The sequence below is a fragment of the Saccostrea echinata genome, unplaced genomic scaffold (genome assembly GCF_033153115.1).
Source record: "Saccostrea echinata isolate AGI-Se365-2 ecotype Australia unplaced genomic scaffold, CSIRO_AGI_Sech_v1 ptg000034l, whole genome shotgun sequence".
Lineage (NCBI taxonomy): Eukaryota > Metazoa > Mollusca > Bivalvia > Ostreida > Ostreidae > Saccostrea > Saccostrea echinata.
The window spans coordinates 2658933-2682362 of NW_026889783.1; the positions used below are offsets into that span (position 1 = coordinate 2658933).

A 23430-nucleotide genomic window follows, 5' to 3' on the forward strand; every position below is an offset into this window, starting at 1 on the left:
ATCGGGAAATAATTTTAGTAGATAATTTATGGAAAATAAAAAGTAAAAACATTACATTTATTAATTGCAAAACTTAAACATCGAGATTGAATTTTTAACCCACTTATTTATAATTTTGCTTTCTGTCCGAGACTAGTACACGTACTTAGAACTTGATGGTCTGAAATTTGACCAGTTTTCAAATCAGTGAGCAAAGTTTGGAGGTTGTTTACGCATATATGATGTAGAAGGCAATGAAAGAAAGCATGGATTTGTAGATAAATTATCATAGAAGAGAATAGTAATAAACAATTTCGTTACAATTGCGTTATCTCTGAAGACCGTATAATCACTGGCGGACTTAGAGGCGGCGTGAGAGGCGCACGCCCCCACCCCCTAAAATTTCCAAAAATTAGCTTACATGTGCATACATATAAAGGAAAAACTTTCATGATATTAAAAACGTATTAAAATACGTTGAAATAGAATAATTTATAAAACACATTTTGAACTCTTGCAAAAGCAGCATTACATGGATTTTACTTTTCAAGCAATCAAAATCATCGGAGAAATGATTTCCTTAATCATGCATCCATTTCCACAATCTGCCATCAGTTTTTGATACCAAAAATTCTTAAGACAATAACCTACTATGGAGATGTCAATTTAGTATCAGAAGTTCTTTTAACCTCGGAAAGTGAAACAAAATCATTCGCTCAAATATTGCATGTGTTGCTCTCTTATGACCCTACGTTTAATTTTTAGCTCTACTGGTCAGAGACCAGAAGAGCTTATGCGATAGTCAGGTGTCTGTCGTCCGTCTGTCTGTAAACAATTTTTCAAAATGCTACTCCTCCTACAGCTTTCGTCTGATTTCAGTATAACTTGGCACACAAGTAGACTACACTTAATTCTTTATACATGTACCAGTTTTGGATTTCAATGAACAGTGTTGCCATGGTTACTAAAAATAGAAATTTCTGTGAAATACTTTCAAAATGCTACTCCTCCTACACTTTTTGTCTGATTTCAGTATAACTTGGCACACAAGTAGACTACACTGAGATACAGAATTGTCGTTATTGTTTTTCGATTTTGTTTAATGATGTCGCCATGGTTACTTAAATCCAAATTTCTGTAAAATTGTTTTAAAAGGCTACTCCTCCTACAGTTTTAGTCTGATTGAAATAAATCTTCCCACAAAAAGAGACTAAACCAAGGATCATTATTCTATTTATTGCTGTTGAAAAGTTTCAAGTCCAAGTGCTACTTTTATCTTCCTTTATAAGTACAACCAGTAGAGCTACAGTTTCGTCAGAGACTTCTAGTTTTTATGGCGATCTGTGTAGCTAATTGTAAGCAGTTTAGTTTGAACGTTTTACATTATAAGATATCATGAGTAAGAAGAAAAGAAGTATTTAAATGTGCGATTAAAATGACACTCATAATTTAAAAAAAAATAATATTAAAGTTTCACAGTTTGTGAAATTTAAAGATACTGAAAATAATTTATGACACTGTATTATTTTCATTGTCTTCGTCATTTGCACAGTCAATCTGACTCAGAAACCACGCATTTTTTTTGCCAATGTTTCCTAAAATTATTTGAAAGTCTATTGATTGCTAAAAAAATGATGCATTGAGGCAAGAAATGTAATAACGCACGACGAAAAGGAGGGGGGGGGGCATGATGAAAGAGGGCTTGTGTGACATGATGAAAGACGGGGGTTTAATTAAATACAAGATATATAAGAAGATGGGCTTAATTCACAGCTCAGTAATGAGCAAGCAAGTTTGACTAGAAGGAAATTCTCTGATGAGAAATTTTGCATAATGATTATCGATACTAAAATGGGTTTGTGTTAGGAGGAGGTGTAACTATAATGAAGACTAATTGCAAGGTTAAATTTCGTTAGTTTCGTAAAGTTAGTTGATAGTGATCACCCGATTGAAAATGTCTGGTCGCCCCCTCCCCCATATAAAGTGAAATTGCTTCCTACGGGCCTGTAATCCATGATGTTATTAGGAGGTATGGCTTTCTGGGTAGAAGGTACGTGGGGAGGAGGACGGCGATTTTCAGTTTCTAATGCCTGGAAAGCATAATTTTGAACTCTCGCAGGTTGAATTCTAAGTATAATTTGTTATCTCCTAAAATTTATACTGAATTTATTTAATGAAATCACTCTCTAGTCGGGCCCGTAGGAAGCAATTTCAGTTGAAGGGGGGGCACAACCATACATTTTCAGTTGGGGGCACTATCAACTCCCAAAAATACCTTGACACGCAAAAAAAGTCATCAGACGTTATTATTGAAGGACACAAGCATATGGTAGCTATTTCTATAATATTCTATATCGGCAAAATTATCCCCCCCCCCCCCCCCCAGGTTCCTACGGCCATGCTAGTTTGTTGGATATGCCAGGGCATTAACGACATTAATTTGCATAATGGGCGACGGCTGTTATGCATAAATTATCCCACGTTTCTAGCTGCCGTTAATGTCCTTGGCATACCCAACAAACTGGACAGTGATTCTTTATATTAACATTTATATATGAAATAAAAAATGTAAATAACATATATATGAATTTAAAAAATGCTAATAGACATGAAATCACACGAGGCATACCATGTCAATTTCCATAGTCCATTTCCACTGACGTCAGACAAAAGCCGCAAGAATTTGACATGCATATTAGACTCTTGAACAAATCAACACACTTAACTTTCAAAAAGTTATTACAGAGAAAACAGTTGGAAATGTAAATTTATAACGGTATGAAATTGAAGTTACAGAAAGTTCGAAAAATCTCTGTTTTGCATAATGGCTGACTAAACAATGTTTCGGAAATTTTTTCAGTTGTCAATTTGTTTTCTTTATTTGTACACAGAAGATGGCTCCGTGAATGCTCGAGTTCGTGGAGCTTGAGCACAAGAATGCAGAAACAATTAGCAATGTTATTTACATTACTGACTGTGAATTTGATCTTGGAAGTTTGCGGGACCAGGGCTATATATATGTATATAAATGATGGATGCTCTTCAATGGTTAAAGAAATACCAGGTTATGAATGAGTATCTTGATGCATTTGTATTCTGTACATTGCAGTTCCTACAGGCTAAAACTTAGAACTGCAATGCAGTACCTGAAGCAAGAAATACTGTGAATATGATGACCAAACTAATACATATCTGGTTTCTGTGGTGTGAGCAAGCGAAAAGCATTCTGTATTTACTCTGGTTGATTATCGGGCGCAGCAGCGGCCGATCTATTTGTGGTCGTGTTAGAAAGTGCACATGGGGAAATGAGATGATATTTCTTTATTAGTTCAGTAAAATAACTTTTTAATGATTACATGTATAAAATCATAGTGAAATATTTTAAAAACTTGCTTTAAACTAAGTCTTAATTGTTGCTATTGTTTTTCATTTTCATTTCTTATCTGATAATTTTTAATTTTGATAATTTAAAAAGAGTTTACAATAGATACTCCCCAAACTGGGAGTGTATAAGATACGAACGCATATCGTTATGATTTTCCGAATAATAACTAATAGTGGTAAAAGTGCATGATGAATAAAAATTGAAAAGTTTTTCACCTGGTAAAAACTGTTTTGAATATGCTACAGTTGAGAATGACAAAAGGGTAATTAAATTTTTTTCCCGACATTTTTCACCGCGCCGTGCAGCATAGCCCACTCTGCAGAAATCATGGGCATTATCACGTGACAAAGATCCAAGAGTCACATTGAGATCTGAATGTAAAAAGGCCTACATCATCATTTTGATGACAATAAATTCTTACTTTATAATACCGATGAATCAATTTGATGAGCAAATGCACTAAAATTTCCATTTGTTTATTAATATTTTATTTTATTTTATTTTATTTTATTTTTTTTTTTGCTTTGAGGACAGTCTGAAATAAAAATGATTAGGCCCTACTCTCTCAGTTTTGAATATCTTGTGCTTTCCTTGGATGCTCAATTGTGAAAGTACTTTTTGAAATGCTAAATTTTGTTAGCGGCCGATTTGATGCTTTGCATCAATTTTACTTGTTGAGCAACTGTCTCTGTCGAATACGATTCTACATTTACTTTGGTTGACTAGGCGTTTATACCATGTTGTGGCTTCTCTGACAATACCAAATGCTTTGGAGACTGTAAGGTCAGAGTCAAGTTCTCGGGCTCTATCTGATGCTTTAACGAGGTTTGTTCCTGAGCTTTTTAGCAGATTTTTGTCTTGACCTCTATTTGAAAAATTAATTCTGCATAATGTTTTAGTTCTTACAACAAATTTGGATTCTACAATGTTAATTAAACTATATTCAATTAAAACCCGTGATTAAATTCCATACTGAAAGCATTAAGTGAGGAACTAAATTTTGTGGCGGAAGGATTTTTAGAAGAAAATGTCCAATTTTTCTCTTTCTAAATATTTACAGTATTGTTTAGTTTGGATTCCTATTTTTACATGCAGCCTGCAAACAGAGTTATTTTGTGCAGTGAAAGTTTTATTCTACAAGTGGTAATTCAACTTATACCCATAGTTATCTTTCTAAGGAGGAAATTCTTCAAAATCATATATCAGTTTTGAATATTTTTAATATTCCAAACAACCAAAATGAATTTGAATTACCATATCTATATTGGATTCCGAAAATTCATAAAAATCCTTACAAACAAAGATACATAACGGGTTCCCGTAAATGTTCAACCAAGCCTCTTTCTTTACTTCTCACTAAGATATTAAAAGTAGTGAAGGAGAAACTTCAAGAGTACTGTGCAACAATATATTCGAGAAGTGGTGTAAATCAGATGTAGATACTTAAAAATTCCAAGGAACGTTTGGAAAATTTGAAATCACAAGATATTACCAAAATCAACAGCTTAAAAACTTACGACTTTTCAACTTTATACACAACCATTCCCCACGATAAATTGAAGTTCAGGCTTTTTGATATCACTGACAGCTGCTTTTTAAATAAAAATGAAACTCGTAAATTTACTTACCTTGTCATTGGTCATTTGCATCTAATTGACAATATCTATGTGGTTTTTGGAGACCACGTCTTCCAAAAATCTATAGGAATTCCCATGGGTACCAATTGCGCCCCGTTATTCGCAGACCATATTTTGTATTCATATGAAGCAGAATTTGTCTAAAATCTTTTATGTGAAAAGAGGAAAACATTTGCTGTGGTCTTCAACTCGACATTTAGATATATCGACGACGTATTGTCAATTAACAATGGTTATTTCCATTCGTATGTCGATACGATATATCACGGTGAGCTTGAGATAAAAGATACCACAGAGTCTGACACATTTGTTTCATTTTTGGATATTTTACTTGAAAAAGACGTTAATGGTAATCTAACAACCAAGATTTACGATAAACGTGATGACTTTTCAATCGTCAACTTCCCTTACTTATGCAGCAATATACCTTCATCACCTGTATACGGGGTTTATATCTCTCAGTTGATTGGATACGCAAGAGCATGCTCTACGTATGTACAATTTCTAAAACGAGGCAAATTATTGACAAACAAGTTGATGAAACAAGAATATCAGCAGTGTCGTTTAAAGTCATCATTTCGTAAGTTCTATGGTCGATACAATGACCTTGTAAGCAAATACAATTTATCATTGAGTCAAATGCTGACTGACGTTTTTCATAATAATTGTTAGGCCATTATTTACACACTGAATTGTCGACGGATTTTTTCGTTATTTCCCGATCATGACAAGGAGCATACGGCGGGTGTGACCGGTCGGCAGGGGATGCTCACTCCTCCATGGCACCTGATCCCACCTCTGATGTTTTGGAGGTCCGTGTTTGCTCTGCTCCTATTTTGTAATTTTTAATGGACTTTTGAGCTTGAATACTGTTCGTTATCTCCATATATTTCATGCTGGTCCTAAATAATTTATTAAATTAACCGTCATGGATTCTATTATCGTATTGGACAAATATAGCAAATATACTGTGAAAATCCTGGGGAAAAATAGCCAACTTTAGGCTAAAAATTATCGCCATTTTAGTTATATCTAAAAATTAACATCACAGACACCCACTTTTAATCTTAGTTTCTGAATATACAAGATAATTTTAACCATTCTGCTTAAATTCAGAAAAATGTCATTACTTTTAAATGATTTTATTGCCTGTTAAATTTTTAATGCCAGAAAAATGACATTTTTTAGTGCAAAAAGTTCAAATAATTGACTATGCGAAGTACTTTGAAAATTTTATTGTCAAAATTTATAGAGATTATTCAAGATGAAAAATAGATTGCGTTTGTTCCCATAATTTATTTAGATAAAAAATATTAGAGGGAAAACTTTGAAAAATTGATTTATGTGTTAAACGTACAGTGCAAAAAGGTCATATTAAATGCTCTATTGTGCCAAAAGAAGTGCATTGGCCCCCATATAGATTCCAAAAATATACTTGATAAAAAATTCTCAATACTTTTGATAACAGGATCCAACCTCCTTAAAGCAATCAACTTGCTGTGATTTGAATTCATCATTTCGTTTGTTCTTTTTCAGTTCGTCCTTGATTACATTCGGTCTCTAAATATATTCTTCTCCAAGCAGAGAATTGCAACGTTGTTAAGGCAAAACTTGCCATCCATATTTGTAAATACTGAAGAAATACATATTTGTAAACACTGAAGTAAATATTGAAGAAAATACTGATGACAGGTTTCATGTTTTGTACGGAAGAGTTTTTACAATGCTCAGGAAAATCAGGTTCCTGAGTTAAACCATGGGCTGCTAACAGACAACGCCTTGTGCATGGGAAATGATGCAGCTGAAATTCTTTAACACTATTTCAGAATGAATTACTTTTGCCGTTCCTTGATCATATTAGTTCTCATATGAAATCCAGGATTCTACGAACTATCCAGTTGTTGATTTTGGGGCTCTTACTTGGTCTGGCGTTATCTAGTCATGTTTTATCAGATATCATATTATTATGCATTTATTATTAGCAAATTTTAAATTCCGAAGCATCTTATTTGCAAATAGAGCAATTTTTACATTTTCTTTGAAAAAAAATCAAATAAAATAATTTAGAGCTAATATCAATCTTTCTTTGTTGAAACCATATCTCAAATGAGATGCCGTAGAGATCCGTTAAATATAAAATTTTGGTGTAGCATTTCTCCTCAATGTACTTCTGTCTTTTACATTGGCTGGATGTCGCTATGTCTATATAGTTAAGCGTGTCAAATATAAACATAAGGCCAAAATAAAAAATACCTTTGTTTCCCCTAACGCGACCGACCCACTTAAATCGCGCCGACTGGAAAGTTTTTTTTTAATAAGATTATTCAAATATTTTTTTTTATTGTTTATCAACTTTATAAAATACGATTTTATCAAAATCTGTTTTTATCAGAATGGCGACTTTTGTTCTACTCTGATTTGGCGCCCACAACATGTGCTCACAAAGGGTTAGTTCGTGTTATAAAACAATGGCGGCGTATCGATCTTATTATATATCTTTAACTTATTAGAATCCTACACTCTTGAAACATTTCGTGAATTGAATATATCATGACTAAAGAGTGTTTTGATGGTATTTACAAATGTGTCTACTAAAATTAACGTACATGCACGTAGTAAGCATGGCAAAGCCTGCCTCAAGAGCAGATGAGGGGCCCTTGTGTATACATATCAATAAACTTCACTGGATTTCATTCATTTGGATCTAATAAAAAGTTAATATATGATTCTATTTTTACTATATGGGACCATAGCAGTTGTAAATATGTCTTTGTATAATTATTTCATCTTGATAAATATAATTCAGATGTCGTTTCTTCATTCCTTTTATTTATGGGTTAAACTTCGCGACTTTTAACAATAGATATATGGCATTTTAATCATTTTTAGATATGGTTTGGTTGAATGAAATATTGTTTATACATGTACACTCTTTCCAAATAGTGTAGAAATCTTTAAAGTTGGCTTATGGTACAGCCTCCTGAGAGGTCCAACGTACATGTATTTTTCTTTAGTTAGGCCCTTGAAAATAGGTTGTTTCTTTGCTTTAAAATCCCTTTAAAATTGTTTGTCTGACAACATTTGAATATCTACCTGGTGGAGGGCTCCAATTTTAGACTTTTACTCGACACCTATGGCCATTGATAATTAAGCATCAGTAAGGGATCTTTTTGATGCCAAAATCTATACTACGGTCTCATTCGACTGACCAGTCTCCACATCCCACATCGGGACCTGTGACTTAAAATAAGCTCCTAAATTACGTCCCGACTCTAAAACGAAACACTCTATAATCACTGCGCCACGCGAAGCCCTTGACATTTTGCCTGTGTAAGCACTTGAAGATGATAGACTGGTAGGTTTGAAAAATATACTCGGATGTCCGATGGTTGAGTATTTGCGAATCTTGTCCTTTTGTAAATATTCGATTTCAATAAATTTACACTGGCCTGAGATATTTCACAAGTTCAAATGAATAATATTTTTGAATTAATTTACCATACTTGTTGCTTTTGAATTTCATTTGTATGATATTCAGTTTAAAAATCGGTTTCTTTCGTTTTTTCTTATTTAAAAAGATATTATTCAATTTTTCAGAATGCATTTTCATAACTGCTGTCAGAAAAAAAAAATAATTTACCTACCTACCTACCCTACTTCAGATTTTAGGGTCGGGTTAGGGGAAACAAAGATATTTTTAATGATGGCCTAAAGTATCTTTGGTCTGTCGAATACTAAACGTCGTGTCGATAGATCTAGATGTCTTTTCGATTAAATTGGTTCTTGAGATTTGTGTATCGATTATCTTTCCATAAATTGTTGATTATGGTTACCAAATGGGTCAGTAAGCTTCATTAAAAACACAAACAAGAAGTATATTTGACTTTATACAGTGTTTATTTCATGAGATACATTATTTATAGAGTTAGACTTATATAAATATGGTGTGCATGGCAGCACTGATTTAGGAAGAGTCCTCACTGGAGAGAGCGGAGAAGCAGAAACACTGACGTCATCAGAACTGCCAAGGTACCTGTTAACAAATCGGCGCCCTGAAACATTAATGGATTAACAATGAAACAAGCTATCAGAATAGTAAATTATTTTTTTCTTTCATAATATTTATAGATTTTCTGAAATCCCTTTGACGGCCGGAGGTTGTTAAGAATGTTCATCAGAAAGGGGGTGGGGTGGTTTGGAGAAAAAAAAAATCATGAAAAAATATAAATCACTGTATCAAAAAATTATTTGCATCAGGAAGATGTATGTTTAATTTGATACAGACAGAAGATCGGGATCGATCCTACGGTGTCTAAAGGCGAAGAAAAAGTATGCGCGAAAGATTTTTTTTCTCTCTCCTTTCCTTCTTCCTTTTAGTAAAATTCAATATTGAGAAAATACAACTTTCTCTAATGGGCCATTCCAAATATGTTATAAAAATCCTCCCCTGGCGCCCAGCGCAGGGGATCAGAATTTCTATTTTTGCCTATTTTTACCCTGTGGGCGGTGGAAAGGATATTATCTCTTCAATATTAGATCTAGATATAGTTCTTACCCCGAGTTTTAATCCATACACCCTGAGGCCGAAGGCTGTATAGAATACAACCCGGGGTAAATCCCCGTACACCCTTGATTGGACCTGGATAACGAATTTATTTCTATGTAACCAAATAAATTCTCTGTAAACCCAAGTCCAATCAATGGTGCTTCAAACTATCGATAAGTTTTACTACGTGCTACAATGCATCGTGACGTCATATTATTTGCATTTTGTGATATGGTGACGTCACGGTATTTACCCCTGGCTCAAGACAGGTACACGTACGGAAATTTATACCCGGTTTACTAGTATTAACCAATAAAGTCTCTACAAGCTATTTATAGTTTTTTAAATAAAATGCAATTACACAGATAATTTGAATGCACTGGTACATTAATGATTTACTGGACTTATATTGCACGAACAGTTAAATAACATGACTGAAATATACGCAAATGACTATATATCTTGCACCATTTTTAAAAGCTTCATCACATGTTTATCCCTGCATCGAAATGGATGTCTCTCGTTAAATCCCTTTTTGTATTCTGATGCATAATCAAATAAACATGTGTGCATTTGTATATATATACTTGAATTCAAAATAATTTAATTTCTAGTGATTAAATCGTTTAAATACTGAACAGATTCTACTTGGAAATGCATTTTTTCTTCTTATTTCAATAAGCTCTTTTTCTAGTGGCGCAATATTGTTGACGTTTCGATGCAATGAAAAACAGCCGATGGGAAAGTAAAAAGGTGTTTCAAAAAGTATTCGAATTACCTGGTAGTTAAAAATCTCCATGAGTTGTGATTGGATATGAATGTTTTCCAGTTAGTTATGTATTTTCTATCCCCTCGCCAAAGGCGAGTTTCCAAAGTGTCTCAGAATTTTGATAGATCTATATTTGCTATATCCAACCTAATGAAATATTTTCGCTCGACAAGCCTCGCGAACTGTAAATTATTCCAACTTCCTGGATAAAGCAAATATAAAATCAGACAATATTACACGTCAGGATAATTGAACTCATATATTGGTGAATATTGGCAGGAGTTGGCTGTACAAATCCACAAGGTTGTGAGGTAGTTAATAAATAGTCTATTCTTTTAAAAAATATCTATTCTTTTAAAATATACTAAAAGTGTTGAGAATTTTAGCGATCAATATTTTACGTTTCATTGAGTGCTCAATTTATATAACGTATTCAAGTATGCCCCGAAACATTCCGGATGTGAGCGTTCGATGTCGAACCTCCGTAGTAAACAAAGCATGTCGTCTGGTCAACCGCTCAACAGCAATATTTATGATGGATAGTGGGAGCTTGGTATGATGTTTCTATTTTCACTCAAATTTGGAATTATTAATTAATAATTTAATTCCTATAAACCTCAATAAAAATCTCAAAAAGTAAATCATAACTTTGGTATGGGGTTTTCGGAATGATTTGATATTGAACTGACGTCGATATTGCAAAGTTTAAATTTAAATACCGATACTGAAAAATTCTCATTAATTTTGAGTTATTTAATTTGAATAATGAATATAAATCAATGAGAAAATTTCTAGCTACATAATAAATAAGTTATTGAAATATTGGTGAATATCTGGCGCTCCTTAGTTGTACGACTGCACTCATACTCGTGCATTTGCTTTTTAAAAGCCAACTAAGTTCAATAACCCTATATTATTATTTATGCCACAGTTGTAATTTATTTATTATTATTATTAAAGATATGCTTTGCACAATATTAAAACTGAACACGACTCGTAAATAGGCATAGGCCATATTAGTTTTCGTATCTCCGATATCAGCACCAGGGTATACCTTTCGCAATCGTTACACCTGACTGCTTTCTTGTCACGGATACCAACGTGGAATGGACGACGCGTGTTCGTGTTGGTTATCGTACATTACCGTTGTCTATAACAGACAACTCTTACAAGAGATACATGTAATAACTCTCAGGAAGTGGAATTCTGAGGATGGAGAACAGCAGAATTTGTACCACCGCACTGACATGGTATCCAGAAGGAAAAAAGGAAATTAGGCCGGCCGAAAACAACTTGGAGAAGAATCACGGAACAAGAAAGATTACAGCTGGGATGGAATAGCTGGGCGTCAGCGAGGGCAGCAGCCAAAGACAGAGACAGGTGGAGGAAGTGTATCGGGGCCGTAAGTGCCAGCGGGCATGAAGGGGATAGGTGAGGTGAGGTGACGGTTGTTTACATGTTATTGCAGTTTACGTGTATTTGTGTTTGTCTGTACTGCACTGACCTGATGTAAGTTTCTTTGGTATCTTTCTCTTCTGCCGTGTAAGAAGCACACAGTTACTTTTGTCGCTACCGAGTTTTACAATAGCTATGTAGAATATGTCCGTCCACACCGGTGAAAACTGATTACACTGAACCGAGACCAAGTGAACGGCTTATATAGGGGCCGTACAGCTAACGAAAAAAGTAGAGTAATATGGCGGACAAACATAGATCTTTGCCTTTTACAAATCGTGTTCAGCTTTTACTGTTTAAGTGCTGTATTCCGAGTGGCGCGCATAGCCAATCGAATACAACCGGTTTTGCAGGCATGTGAGAGCTATGTGCAAGTATTTTGTTTTGTACAGGCGAATTTCTATTTTAAGCACTCCTATAGGTATGAGTGACCAGTGACATGATTTCACTATACTAATTTATATGCATGTTTTTGCTAACTCGTGCACTATATAAAGTAAGAAACCCGCCAAATTCACCACCCTAAGCTTCTGTGCCTTTACGGTAGCAGATCGCATATTTGTTCAACTTCATGTTGATTAAATTAATGTTTATACTTTATTCCTAACTGAAATACTTGACGCCTTGTAAGATGCACATTATCTTGTAATTCATTGACTTGTAAAATATATATAACGATCTACTCACTGGCAGTCGTATTAATATCTTAATTTCCCTTACTTTTCGTTAATGTTTATAAATATGTCTTTATGTTTCATGATTTGTTCGTGTCCATTGTCTTATACGAGTATATGTGATCTGAGAGTGTTTTTCTATTTTCAAGGTTTTGTCTTTATCCATAATTAAATTCTACTGAGATTAAACAATTTTTCTTTTAATTGACAAAGCAAGACCGTGATCCTGCGACATATATATTCAAAGTTAAAGTTTGTTTGGTTATACTCACACTCTTTGGAGTTGTACTGGTATCATTTTGTGCCATTACTGTAAAAAAAAATGAAATAAAAAAGAAATAAAAAGAAAATCACGACAAATTTTGGGTTAGATATGCACACTTTAATTTTTCTGTACTGTTTTGGTGATGTATACAAAGAGGGTGTTGCAGTTCTTTTGTTATTTTCCCTAAAGTTGTAGCAGTTTAAAAGAAAAAAAATTGAGTCACAGAAAACGGTCTTAAAATTTTTCAGTTACAACGGTATATACAGCACAATGTAGAACAATAATTAGAAACTGCATATCGACTTCCAATTTGTCATTAAATGAAATGTAAAGAACTGCGAACGATAACATTATTCTCCCGCCTACCTCCAAGTCAATTTTCAAAAGTTAACATATCTGAACGATTTTTCATATTTATACAGATATTTATATGAATTTTCCTTAAACATTACTTCTTTGGGAAAATAAAGAAAGGTAACTCTATAATTTGGGTAAAACTTGTGTTTTTCACTATAGAAATCAACGGAAAACGAAAAATATTTTTAAAACATCCCCCCCCCCCGTGAAACAAAAATTCCTTTTTACAGGTAATATGGACTGTCATTTCACAAATTCAGACCAAAGCTTTTTGTGTTTCACGGGGGGGGGGGGGGGGGGGGCATATATTTACAGACCAAAAAACTACAAAAACGCTAATTTTTTCACCAATTTCAAAGGGTTTTACAACTAAAACATTGTATTTTATTAATAATATATGTTTAATTTTATATGCGTAAAACATAAGAAAAGATTTAAGGAACATTTATTCATATCCAAGAATATTTTGAAATGTGTTGATGCTTGAAAGCCCGATTCAATGGAAAATATCGTCCACCCCCCTTATTTAAAGAGCTGCAATTAGGGGTAATTAACTATTTAACACTGGCATTAAAATTATCAGTCAATTACCATTGAACTCTCCTTTGCATTCAACAAAGAATTTGCGGCCAAATTGCCATAAGTATTGAATTAAATGGGTGTAAAATGTAGGCGGGAATCGAGAGTTAGCGTGCGTAGTTCTTAGTCATATAGCAAAATAAGTCAAGTTTTCTGTTTTTCAAATAGGAAATCCCCATTGTTCTGAAAAATTGCCCCCTTGAAACAGAATGAATTTGATATACGCATAAAGAGAAAGGGTTTTTCTGCAAAACTGCCATTTCCGATTTTTGTTCCAAAGAGGCATATTTTTGAAAATCACAAAAATCGAATAAAAATTATTATCCATCCGAAATGCAAAATGTGCACATAAAATAGAAAATGAAACTTCATTGTCGGAGATGGTCTAGTGGTAAAGCTTGTGGACTCTATTCAAAAATTCTTTTACCTGAGAATGGGTTCGAATCCTGGAATGGCTGGTATATACATATTTTTTTTCTTATATGATGGAAGTATAATGTAACATCTCTCTTGAGAGAGAAGGAGGGAATGTTAGAAAGTTAATGGGTATTTTAAATGCATGCAGAAATAAATTGTTTTCCTTGATATTGTGATCTAAAACTAATAAAACACATATTTAATGTTATTATTTAGTGGCGATGTCTTAAAAAATAAAGTACTATCATTTTTAAATAATTCAATTTTTTCATACACATTTTTATATATTGAAAAATATTAACGCACGCTGTCTACAGTACATCTTTCAAAATGATGTGCGAGCCCACTGCGAGATGCACTTGCCATTAATTGTGCTGTGTATCGTTCTAACTTTTCTCGTGCAATATGGCGACAGCTAGTGACCATAGATGTGAAAAAAAGTTTACTTACAGGTCGCCAGTCTATGTTAGGAAAAAACTATGCATGAAATGAACGTAAAATATGAAATGTTTTGTTATAACAAGCTGGACATACCCGTCGTATAAATAAAGTCATCTACGTAGCATTATCTATATTGAGAGATAACTCTTCATGCGTTGTGGGTATTTACTATCATTCCAGTAACAGCGTGTCACTTTGCTTGATCAAGCTTGATAAAGTTTAACATGTTGATTACCATATTACTCATCGATTGGTTTGATTTCAATGAAAACAATACTACTTTGCATATGAAATACAGAACCCAGCAATACTGACCAATTGTATTGAACGATTGTTCACGAGAATGCAGTAAACAATAATCACATGTGGACAGGCAAAGCAAGTTTTAATCCTTATAATGATGACATTGATCGCTATATAGTATATGGTAGCAGAGTATAGCCTTACTTATATCATGCTTTAAATTTTCTCATGTACGAGTATTAACTCCATTCGGTCAAATCACAAAAAATATGACATACTACTTTGAGGACAGAAAACGGGCTTTCACCGACCACGTGTTGCTGCTGACTGCCGCAATGGTAAACAATCAATCAATATGATTGGCCAGTGTTATCTGGGTATTGTTGGATTCTGTGTTTCTTATGCAAAGTGGCATTGATTTCATTCAAATCAAACATCCAATCGATGAGTAATATGGTAATCAATTTGTGAAACTTTAGCACGTTTGATCAAGCAAAGTGACACGCTGTTATTGGAATGATAGTAAATGTCCTTCTCGATTTAGGGAATATAAATCACGAGTTTCTGCAACACCCTCTTTAAAAAGTTTATAATACTTACCCATCGACAAAAAGAAAACGAGTAAAAGGCAAAGGATTTGTTTCAGCATGTTGTTGTGTAAATTACCCACACCTAAAACAATAAATAAACGTAATTATAAAAATAATTGAATTACCCAGCTTAAAACAATAACGTAATTACTAAAAGGAAAGAATAATTATCAACATCTAAAACAATAAATAAACAACGTAATTATCAAAAGGAAATTATATGTATGTAGTATTCACCCATATCATCTGTCAGCGTGTTTTAGTGTGCCAATTAAAAGTGGAGGGCTCTTGAGAGAATTTCATGCATTAAGTTAAAGATAAAAGTGTTAATGCATTTACTCCTTAAAAATAATGCACATGTAAAATAAAGCGTTGAATTCTTATACTGGTCACAATAATTCAACTTATGCTGGTTAGACGAGTTCAATACCACTTTTAACTAAAAAAGAAAGAAATGTGAAATTGACTTCATAAATTATATTATAAAGTGTTGATCCCGGACATTTTACTGCTATAGGGTCCAGGAGTAAAGAGAACAAATTTTACTGCTATATGATCCAGGAGAAAAGAGAACAAATTTTACTGCTATAGGGTCCAGGAATAAAGAGAACACATTTTACTGCTATAGGGTCCAGGAGAAAAGAGAACACATTTTACTGCTATAGGGTCCAGGAGAAAAGAGAACACATTTTACTGCTATAGGGTCCAGGAGTAAAGAGAACACATTTTACTGCTATAGGGTCCAGGAGTAAAGAGAACACATTTTACTGCTATAGGGTCCACGAGTAAAGAGAACAAATTTTACTGCTATAGGGTCCTGTAGAAAAGAGCTACATGATCCAGGAATAAAGAAAGGAATTTTACTGCTTCATGCTCCATAAGTAAAGAGAACTAATTATACTGTAGTGCATTCTTTATATATGATCAACTAAGCCTTGGATGCTAAGTTCTTGATAAAGCCTACACTAGGTTTGACCACTTTTGATATTTCTAAAAAAAAAAACAAAAAAAAACACACAACCAAAATCCAAGCAAGTTCAGAAAAATAAAGCCAAATATTTTGTATTGTACTGTAGAGGAATGTATGCATTTCATGTAGTCAGACTCACAGCATTATTGCACAAATCTAAGAAACTCTTTTTTCCCCCAAGTTTATTAATGCATTATATAATTACAAGATAGGAAAATATAGATTCATTACTCATTAGCTATTCATTAAAATGGAATATATTTATTTCCTTAAAGGAACTGGTCAAATTAATAATGTATTCGACAGTTCCTTGTTTGTGACGGGATTACCCTCTGAACACAAATACAAAAGAGCACGAAATAAAATTAAAAAAAAAAACCTTTCCTGTCATTTATATATTCAGTACAATGTAAAGAATTGAAAACATACATGTATATTCTCACTACGGGCATAACTGGGTATATTGGCCCTAGTCTTAAAAATGCATTCCAATAAATTGATAAAAGTTTTCTAAATCTTCTCTCTGTATTTAATATATAACGACTATAGATAAAATACTTTTGTATATAACTAATGGTGCATAAAATTCAGATAATGTTTTATTGAGGCTACGTGATTTATCTTTGGTGACAAATCAGACTTCATTACTGCCTTCATTGTAATATGTAAAACAGCCCATTATTGAAAGGTACAAAGACCATCCCAATCCTAACTACTCGGTCATTTCCGTTACCGGTGTCGAATGGGCCCGATTAAGGCAAGAAAAAAAGATGAAAAAGATGAAAATATTTCCTTAAAAGAAAAGTAAAGAAAGAAACACTGCATATATATTACATAATATACATATAATTTATTCTAGCTTATCGACAACTTGTTTTCTGTTGACGATATAATAAATATTTGATGTTATTTTCGAAAAAAAAAGGTGTGAGTTGATAACCATATCACGAAAACATTAATTCCTAGTTATAATTTTTAGGCCGGTATACACGCTGCTTTTTTCTGTACACACGCTGCAACTTACTGCATAAATCTCTACTATTTTCCCTCCAAATTTGTCTAAAAACACTTGAACAAAGACATCGTATCATCCAGACAGGTCTTAAAATTATTATAACTCCACAATCTTAATAAAAGCATCCGTTGAACTGCATGAAGCAAGGTCTTTTTTTAGACGTGTAGAATAACACTGCATCAATTCTAAAATCTTAATAAGCGTTTGGTCATCTTTTTGTATTCGCCGTTAATAATAGCATACATTTTAATTGTTAGACTTTTCTTTTTTCAGCCAATTTAGACGTAGAAATATAACACTGCACAGCCTTTGTTTTATTACTGCTGATAAAAATTGTATGCAACTCTGCTTGAAATACAGCAGTTCAGTCTCATGTGTCATCAAATCTGTTACATTAAACTGATTTTTACCGGTGCACTTGCTGCAATATTTATTGCAGCGTGTGCATCGGCCTTAAAATGATTGTTATAAATGCACAGCAATTAAGGTTTAAAATCGTAAAGAAATAAAGGTATATATAGTTGAATTCGTTTAGAATTCTCAAAGCATTAAAAAAATTCTTTACCTTGGTTTAAAAAAAGGAATGCTCGCTCAGTGCTGCTTATTCCAATACTCACACGCCCTTCACAGATGCAAATAAGCTATGCGCGCGCACATTCCTCCACATCCCAGAGTAGGAAGGAAGTGAAATGCAGATAACATTATGAATACTTCACAATGATTTTTTTATTTAAAAAAGTACTTTGTTGAACACGTGACCGGGTTTTTGTGAATTTCTAAACTAACACTTACAATAAAACAGATCAGTAAGTGGATTGTTTGCTCGACTAAGTTCTTTTTTTTTAATAACAATTCATCAACATATACCTCACAAGACTGAGATAGAAAGTAATTTTTTCTCCTCCAATGGGCGAAAAAATACTGGCTTTAGGATTATTGTCTGTTTGTCAGCCTTTACTGTCGGTCCAAATGTTTAGTTAGCTTTCTGTCTGTCACAAAATTGTGAAAGTGCCATAACTATCGGATCCTTAAATTGTTGTTACTGTTGACAAACAAATCGACTATTATTTCTCATCATGAAGTTGCTGGTGCATCAAAACATTGTGAATAGATTTTTTAGAGGTAATAAACTCAATGGAAATGGGGTCAAGTTATAGGTGTGGAACCTAAGCCTGATAAATTAAATACATAAGTAGCTGAAGATGTGTACAAAAAATGAATTACTAATGTTCGCTGTGGGACCGCTACAACGCCTTTATAAATGGTCTAATACTCCGTAAGATCTGTAATTTGTTAATTTCAGCGTGCATACGAAATTTTTAAGAATCTCTTCCCTTTTATTCAAGTGCAGTAAATCAGGAAGTTGTTGATTTGTTTAAAGCTCTTGGAATATTTGAAATATTATGTGGTTTGGGTAATATTTTCAACAGCATAATCTCTATCTTTTATGGTACAGTTGAACTTCGGTATCTCGAACATGGATATCTCGAATACCATGGATATGTTGAAGTGATTGGGAAATCCTAACCACATATTTCTTAAGTATTTTACCCTCGATATCTCGAATCCTCGGAAGTTCTTTCTCGGTCCCATCGAGTTCGAAATAACGATGTTTGTCTGTAATTACTCGAATAAAATACACTGTAAACGGCTTTTTTAAAGAATCAGGGAACCAAAAGTTCTGTCAAGATAAACTGGGATCAGACGACAGCTTCGGAGCTTCCATTTAGGCAGTTTACAACTTTTGAAATAAATAGAAAGGGTGATTCATATTCAGTCTGGTGATGGTAAACGAAACAAGCATACTGAGAGTATTGCATAAGCAATGCTTCTCCCCTACCGGCATGTGTAATCTGGTAACCCTTAAAAATTGAAATGCTCTTAATTCCGTCAAAACTCATCAAAGGGGAACGGAATGCAAACTTTATCTGTAACTCATCAAGATTGTCACAACGGTACTAAAAATCAGCGCAATATCTGCAAGCGTGTAGAAAAAAAGTACGGAAAACAAAGTGGGACAGACTCAGTACTATGTTTGATTTTACAAAGAGGAAAAGGGAACCAACGTCGGCCCCAAATTAACTCGGGATCGACCTGAACAGTACTCTGTTTAGCCCCCCCCCCCCCGTTGATCGAAGATTCAGGGGCATTATAGTTTTTGCTCTGTCCGTCCGTCTAACTGTCTGTTTGTCCGTAAAAAACATTAACTTTGCCCATATTTTTTTTGATCTATTGGAACACAAACAATTTTGACTTTTTGATCCCGACTTTAGAGTTTGACCTTCTTTTGAAAAACTTCAACCTTGGCCATAACTTTTGAAAAGTTGAAGCTAGGGATTTCATATTTCTTGTGTCCAGACCTTCCCTAAGATGCAAATAATTTTGACCTTGAGTTTTGAGTATGATCTTCTTTTGAAAGGTATAACTTTGGCCATAACTTTTCAATGGTTGGTGCTACGGTTTTCTTTTTTTAACAGATGTTTTCCTTGTGACAAGAAATTTCTTTGGGTGCAAACAATTCTGACTTTGACCTTGGAGTTTGACCTACTTTTGAAAAAAAAACTTTAACCTTTGGCATGTTTTGAATTCTTGATACTAGGACTTCTATATTTCGCAAGTATTTTTCTTGTGACAAGAAATTTCTTTGGGTATCAATAATTTTGACATTTTGATCTTGACCTTGGAGTTTGACCTCCTTTTGAAAAACTTTAACTTTGGCCATAAGTTTTAATTGCTTGGCGCTAAGGCTTTCGTATTTCACTGATTTATTCCTTGTGAAAAAGTTTTTTTTGAAGTACCAATATTTTTTACTTTGTGACCCTGACCTGGAAGTTCGACCTTCTTTTAAAAACTTTAACTTTGAACATAATTTCTGAATGGTTGCTTCAGGGGCTTTCATATTTCACAGGTGTATTTCTTGTGACAAGACCTTTTTTGGGTACCAACATTTTTGATCTCCTTGACCTGGAGTTTAACTTGCATTTGAGAAACTTTAACCTTTGTCATGAGCCTCCATACGGGGGCATCAGTATTTCAAAAACATATCTTGTTTTTAAAGAAAATACCTTGCAGCCAATGGAAATAACCACTGGAATAATACTACATGTACAGTAATTGTTCTTTAATAAAAGCATAACCTCACTCATTTATGAAACATTTAAGATGCATATCCAGTCAAGCGATTCGATGTTCCAATATCAATCTCAGCCAGGAACGATAACTCTTGAAATTATTATTTAATTTAAAAAGTTTCAAAATGAGGCTTGAAATTTTTTTTTATATCATGCATCTCAATATGATTCAAGGTTCTGTGAAGTCTTAGAAACGGTCTTGTTAAAAGTTGACATTTGTACCCCATAAAAGTCCAAAAAATACATTAGTAAAGAAATCGAATTTCCTCTAATCTAGCATTTGATACCAATGTTTATTAGTATGACATGAAACAGGAAGTGATCTGTAATGTCCTGCAATAGCACCATTATATATCCAGAGTAGTCTTCCGCTACGCTCACAACATCTCTGTCAACGCTCGTTGTACAAGATTCTTGTACAAATTTTAAACGGTGAAAATTTGAAATTTAAATAATAATTAATTATTGTAATTATCGATAAAGATGATAATTCATCATTTATTTTAAATCTATAATCCCTCAAAACAACTTATCTTCAAAGTTTTAAGGGAAATATTTTGCGGAGTAAAAATTAAAATCTAATCTTAATTAAAAAATCCCTTAAAGTTGTAATAAATTAAAATAAATAATGTTTTCCGATAAGAAATATAATTAAAAACGATTATTTATACAACTTTTAATCATTTACGTCTGTATCTTCACTTAGGATACATAAGGCTTTTCTGATAACATTTGGACATGTCATAACAATTTTTGGTGGTGGTGGTTGAGGGGGGGGGGGGGCATTACATTATAGTTTAACACAAAAATATTTTAGAAGTTCCTATTATCTGATAGCAACCTGTTAAAAAGCCGATTAATAACCTATACCTGATACAAATGAACCTCTCCGAGGTTGGTTCGTTGTGGAAAGGTTTTTATTTAGATACTCTGTACATCATGCGAAGACCTATATGCAGAATTTTCAAAAGGATCTCGGAAAATTTGCTGTTGCCTTTAAAAAAGAATAAATTAAAATATAAGAGACAATAGAGGTATAAAACCAGCATATAAAAAGAGTACATATCTTAATTCTAAACATTTTCCATAAAGAGTAAGATATGAAAAAAGGGGTCAACAATTATGCCATATACCGATTGTACTTCGTAGCAGTAGAAATTGCCAAATCTACAGACTATATACAGCAAACAAACAAATATCAATACCCCTATCTTTCCCCCCACGTCCCTTTGGTTGTAATTGTGGGAGGTTAGGGTACATGTCATATAACTAATATAGGAAATTCGATATGGAAATGCGCACAAATTTTCATGTTGATCGCTCTTGGAAATAATTCCCAATCCAATCATCCATAAACTTGTAACATTAGTTGGCTCGAGCGCAATTAAAATTATCTGAACTTACTGTATGTACTTATTTATTTGTTTATACATGGTCGTTATAATGACCTTGTTTGCGAATGCAGCCTATTCCTTCGTTAAATTTTGGCTGACATGTCGTTTCATACAAATTGTAAGACCTAAATTAGACTAGGGATTACTCCGTTATCAATACAGAGGGCTTAAGGTGGATGTGACCAGTCGACAAGGGATGCTACTCTTCCTGGGCACCTGATCCCACCTCCTGCTGTTTTCAGGGGTACATTTTTTGCCCTGTTCTCCATTTATAGTGTTTGTAAGATTTATTGTTTTATTATTGTTCGTTATCCCACTTCTTCATTATAGTGAGAGACCATTTACAAAACTGCTAATAATCACCAATGCTCAATAAGGAAACTTGTTTTGTTGGTATTAAACGATCAATTAACAACAGATATCATGGGGATTAGGTCTAAGTACCCAATTACACAAAGCCATTTAACTTCCTGGTTCCATAGAATTCAATACCTTTTAGGATCTCCGAAATAGTAATGCTCAATCATTACTCTCCTAAGTACTACAAAATATATAATGTCCTGTATCATATTTTGAATTCTAGAATGTGTGTGTGTGTGTGTGTGTGTGTGTGTGTGTGTGTGTTTTACAACTCTTTGAACAGAATCTTATACTTATAAATTAATAAATTTTGCAAATAAACTCCGAAACGGCTGCAACAGAGTTCTTACTTACTCCTCTAAGAATAAACTAGATACAAGATGATGTCCGTAAACTATATTTAGATTTCACTCGCATAGTAAGTATCGTACATTAAATTAAAAGTCTTCTTTCATTTTCTATATACAGCCATGAAATAGCAAAAACGTGAGTACGGTGGCGTTTCCGGTTGGCGGATCTAAGTTACTGGCAATTTTTATTGAAACTGACAACAAGCAATCGTTTATTTATTTCATAAAAAGTCATCACTGAATTATTCAATCAAAACTTGATTTCAATGATATAAAAGAAATAAGTTGTGGTAACCGATTAAAAAGGGAAAGGTGCAAATTATTTTCGTCATCACCGATCTCAATATTGACGGAAGCTTCTAGAACATCATAAAGTATCGAGCCCGATGTTAAAATGAAAAACGTTGCGTGAACATTAAAAAAGCCTTTGTATGAATGGTCATTGAAATAATGGTAAATCATTGATAACACTATACGTTGTGAATATATTTATATATCGAAAGACTATTACATATATGTAGTAGGTTTTCCTAATAAATTTATCGGTAAAATTTGTGTATAATCTCACTGAGAGCATCGTGGCAACGAACCCGAAGTACAATTTGTACTTCGTAATACACTTGCTTACATGAAAAGAGAAAATTATGAATAAGGTATTGTTCAAATACAATTAAAGCTGTAAAATATTGTGCTTTAATCAATACATTTCAGTTTTTTCTTCTGAATACACTCTTTTGTATAAAATACTCGGCCTATTCATACGGCCTTAAAAGCTAATTTTTACACAGGTACTTGGGTCTTTGTTTATAAAAATGTATGTACCTTATTCATATGTAAAAATGTAAAGTACTGTAACATTATTTACATATCAAT

The 23430-nt window shown here is 33.5% G+C and overlaps 1 long non-coding RNA gene across 1 annotated transcript; it reads right to left on the minus strand.

Annotated features, from left to right (window-relative positions):
• Positions 1-8879: 8879 nt before the first annotated feature.
• Positions 8880-17984, minus strand: LOC133199376 (uncharacterized). The gene is made up of 4 exons (XR_009722792.1): positions 17888-17984; positions 15348-15419; positions 12718-12755; positions 8880-9053 (listed from the first exon to the last, which is right to left on the minus strand). It is a non-coding gene; the product is annotated as an uncharacterized LOC133199376 (long non-coding RNA).
• Positions 17985-23430: the final 5446 nt, after the last annotated feature.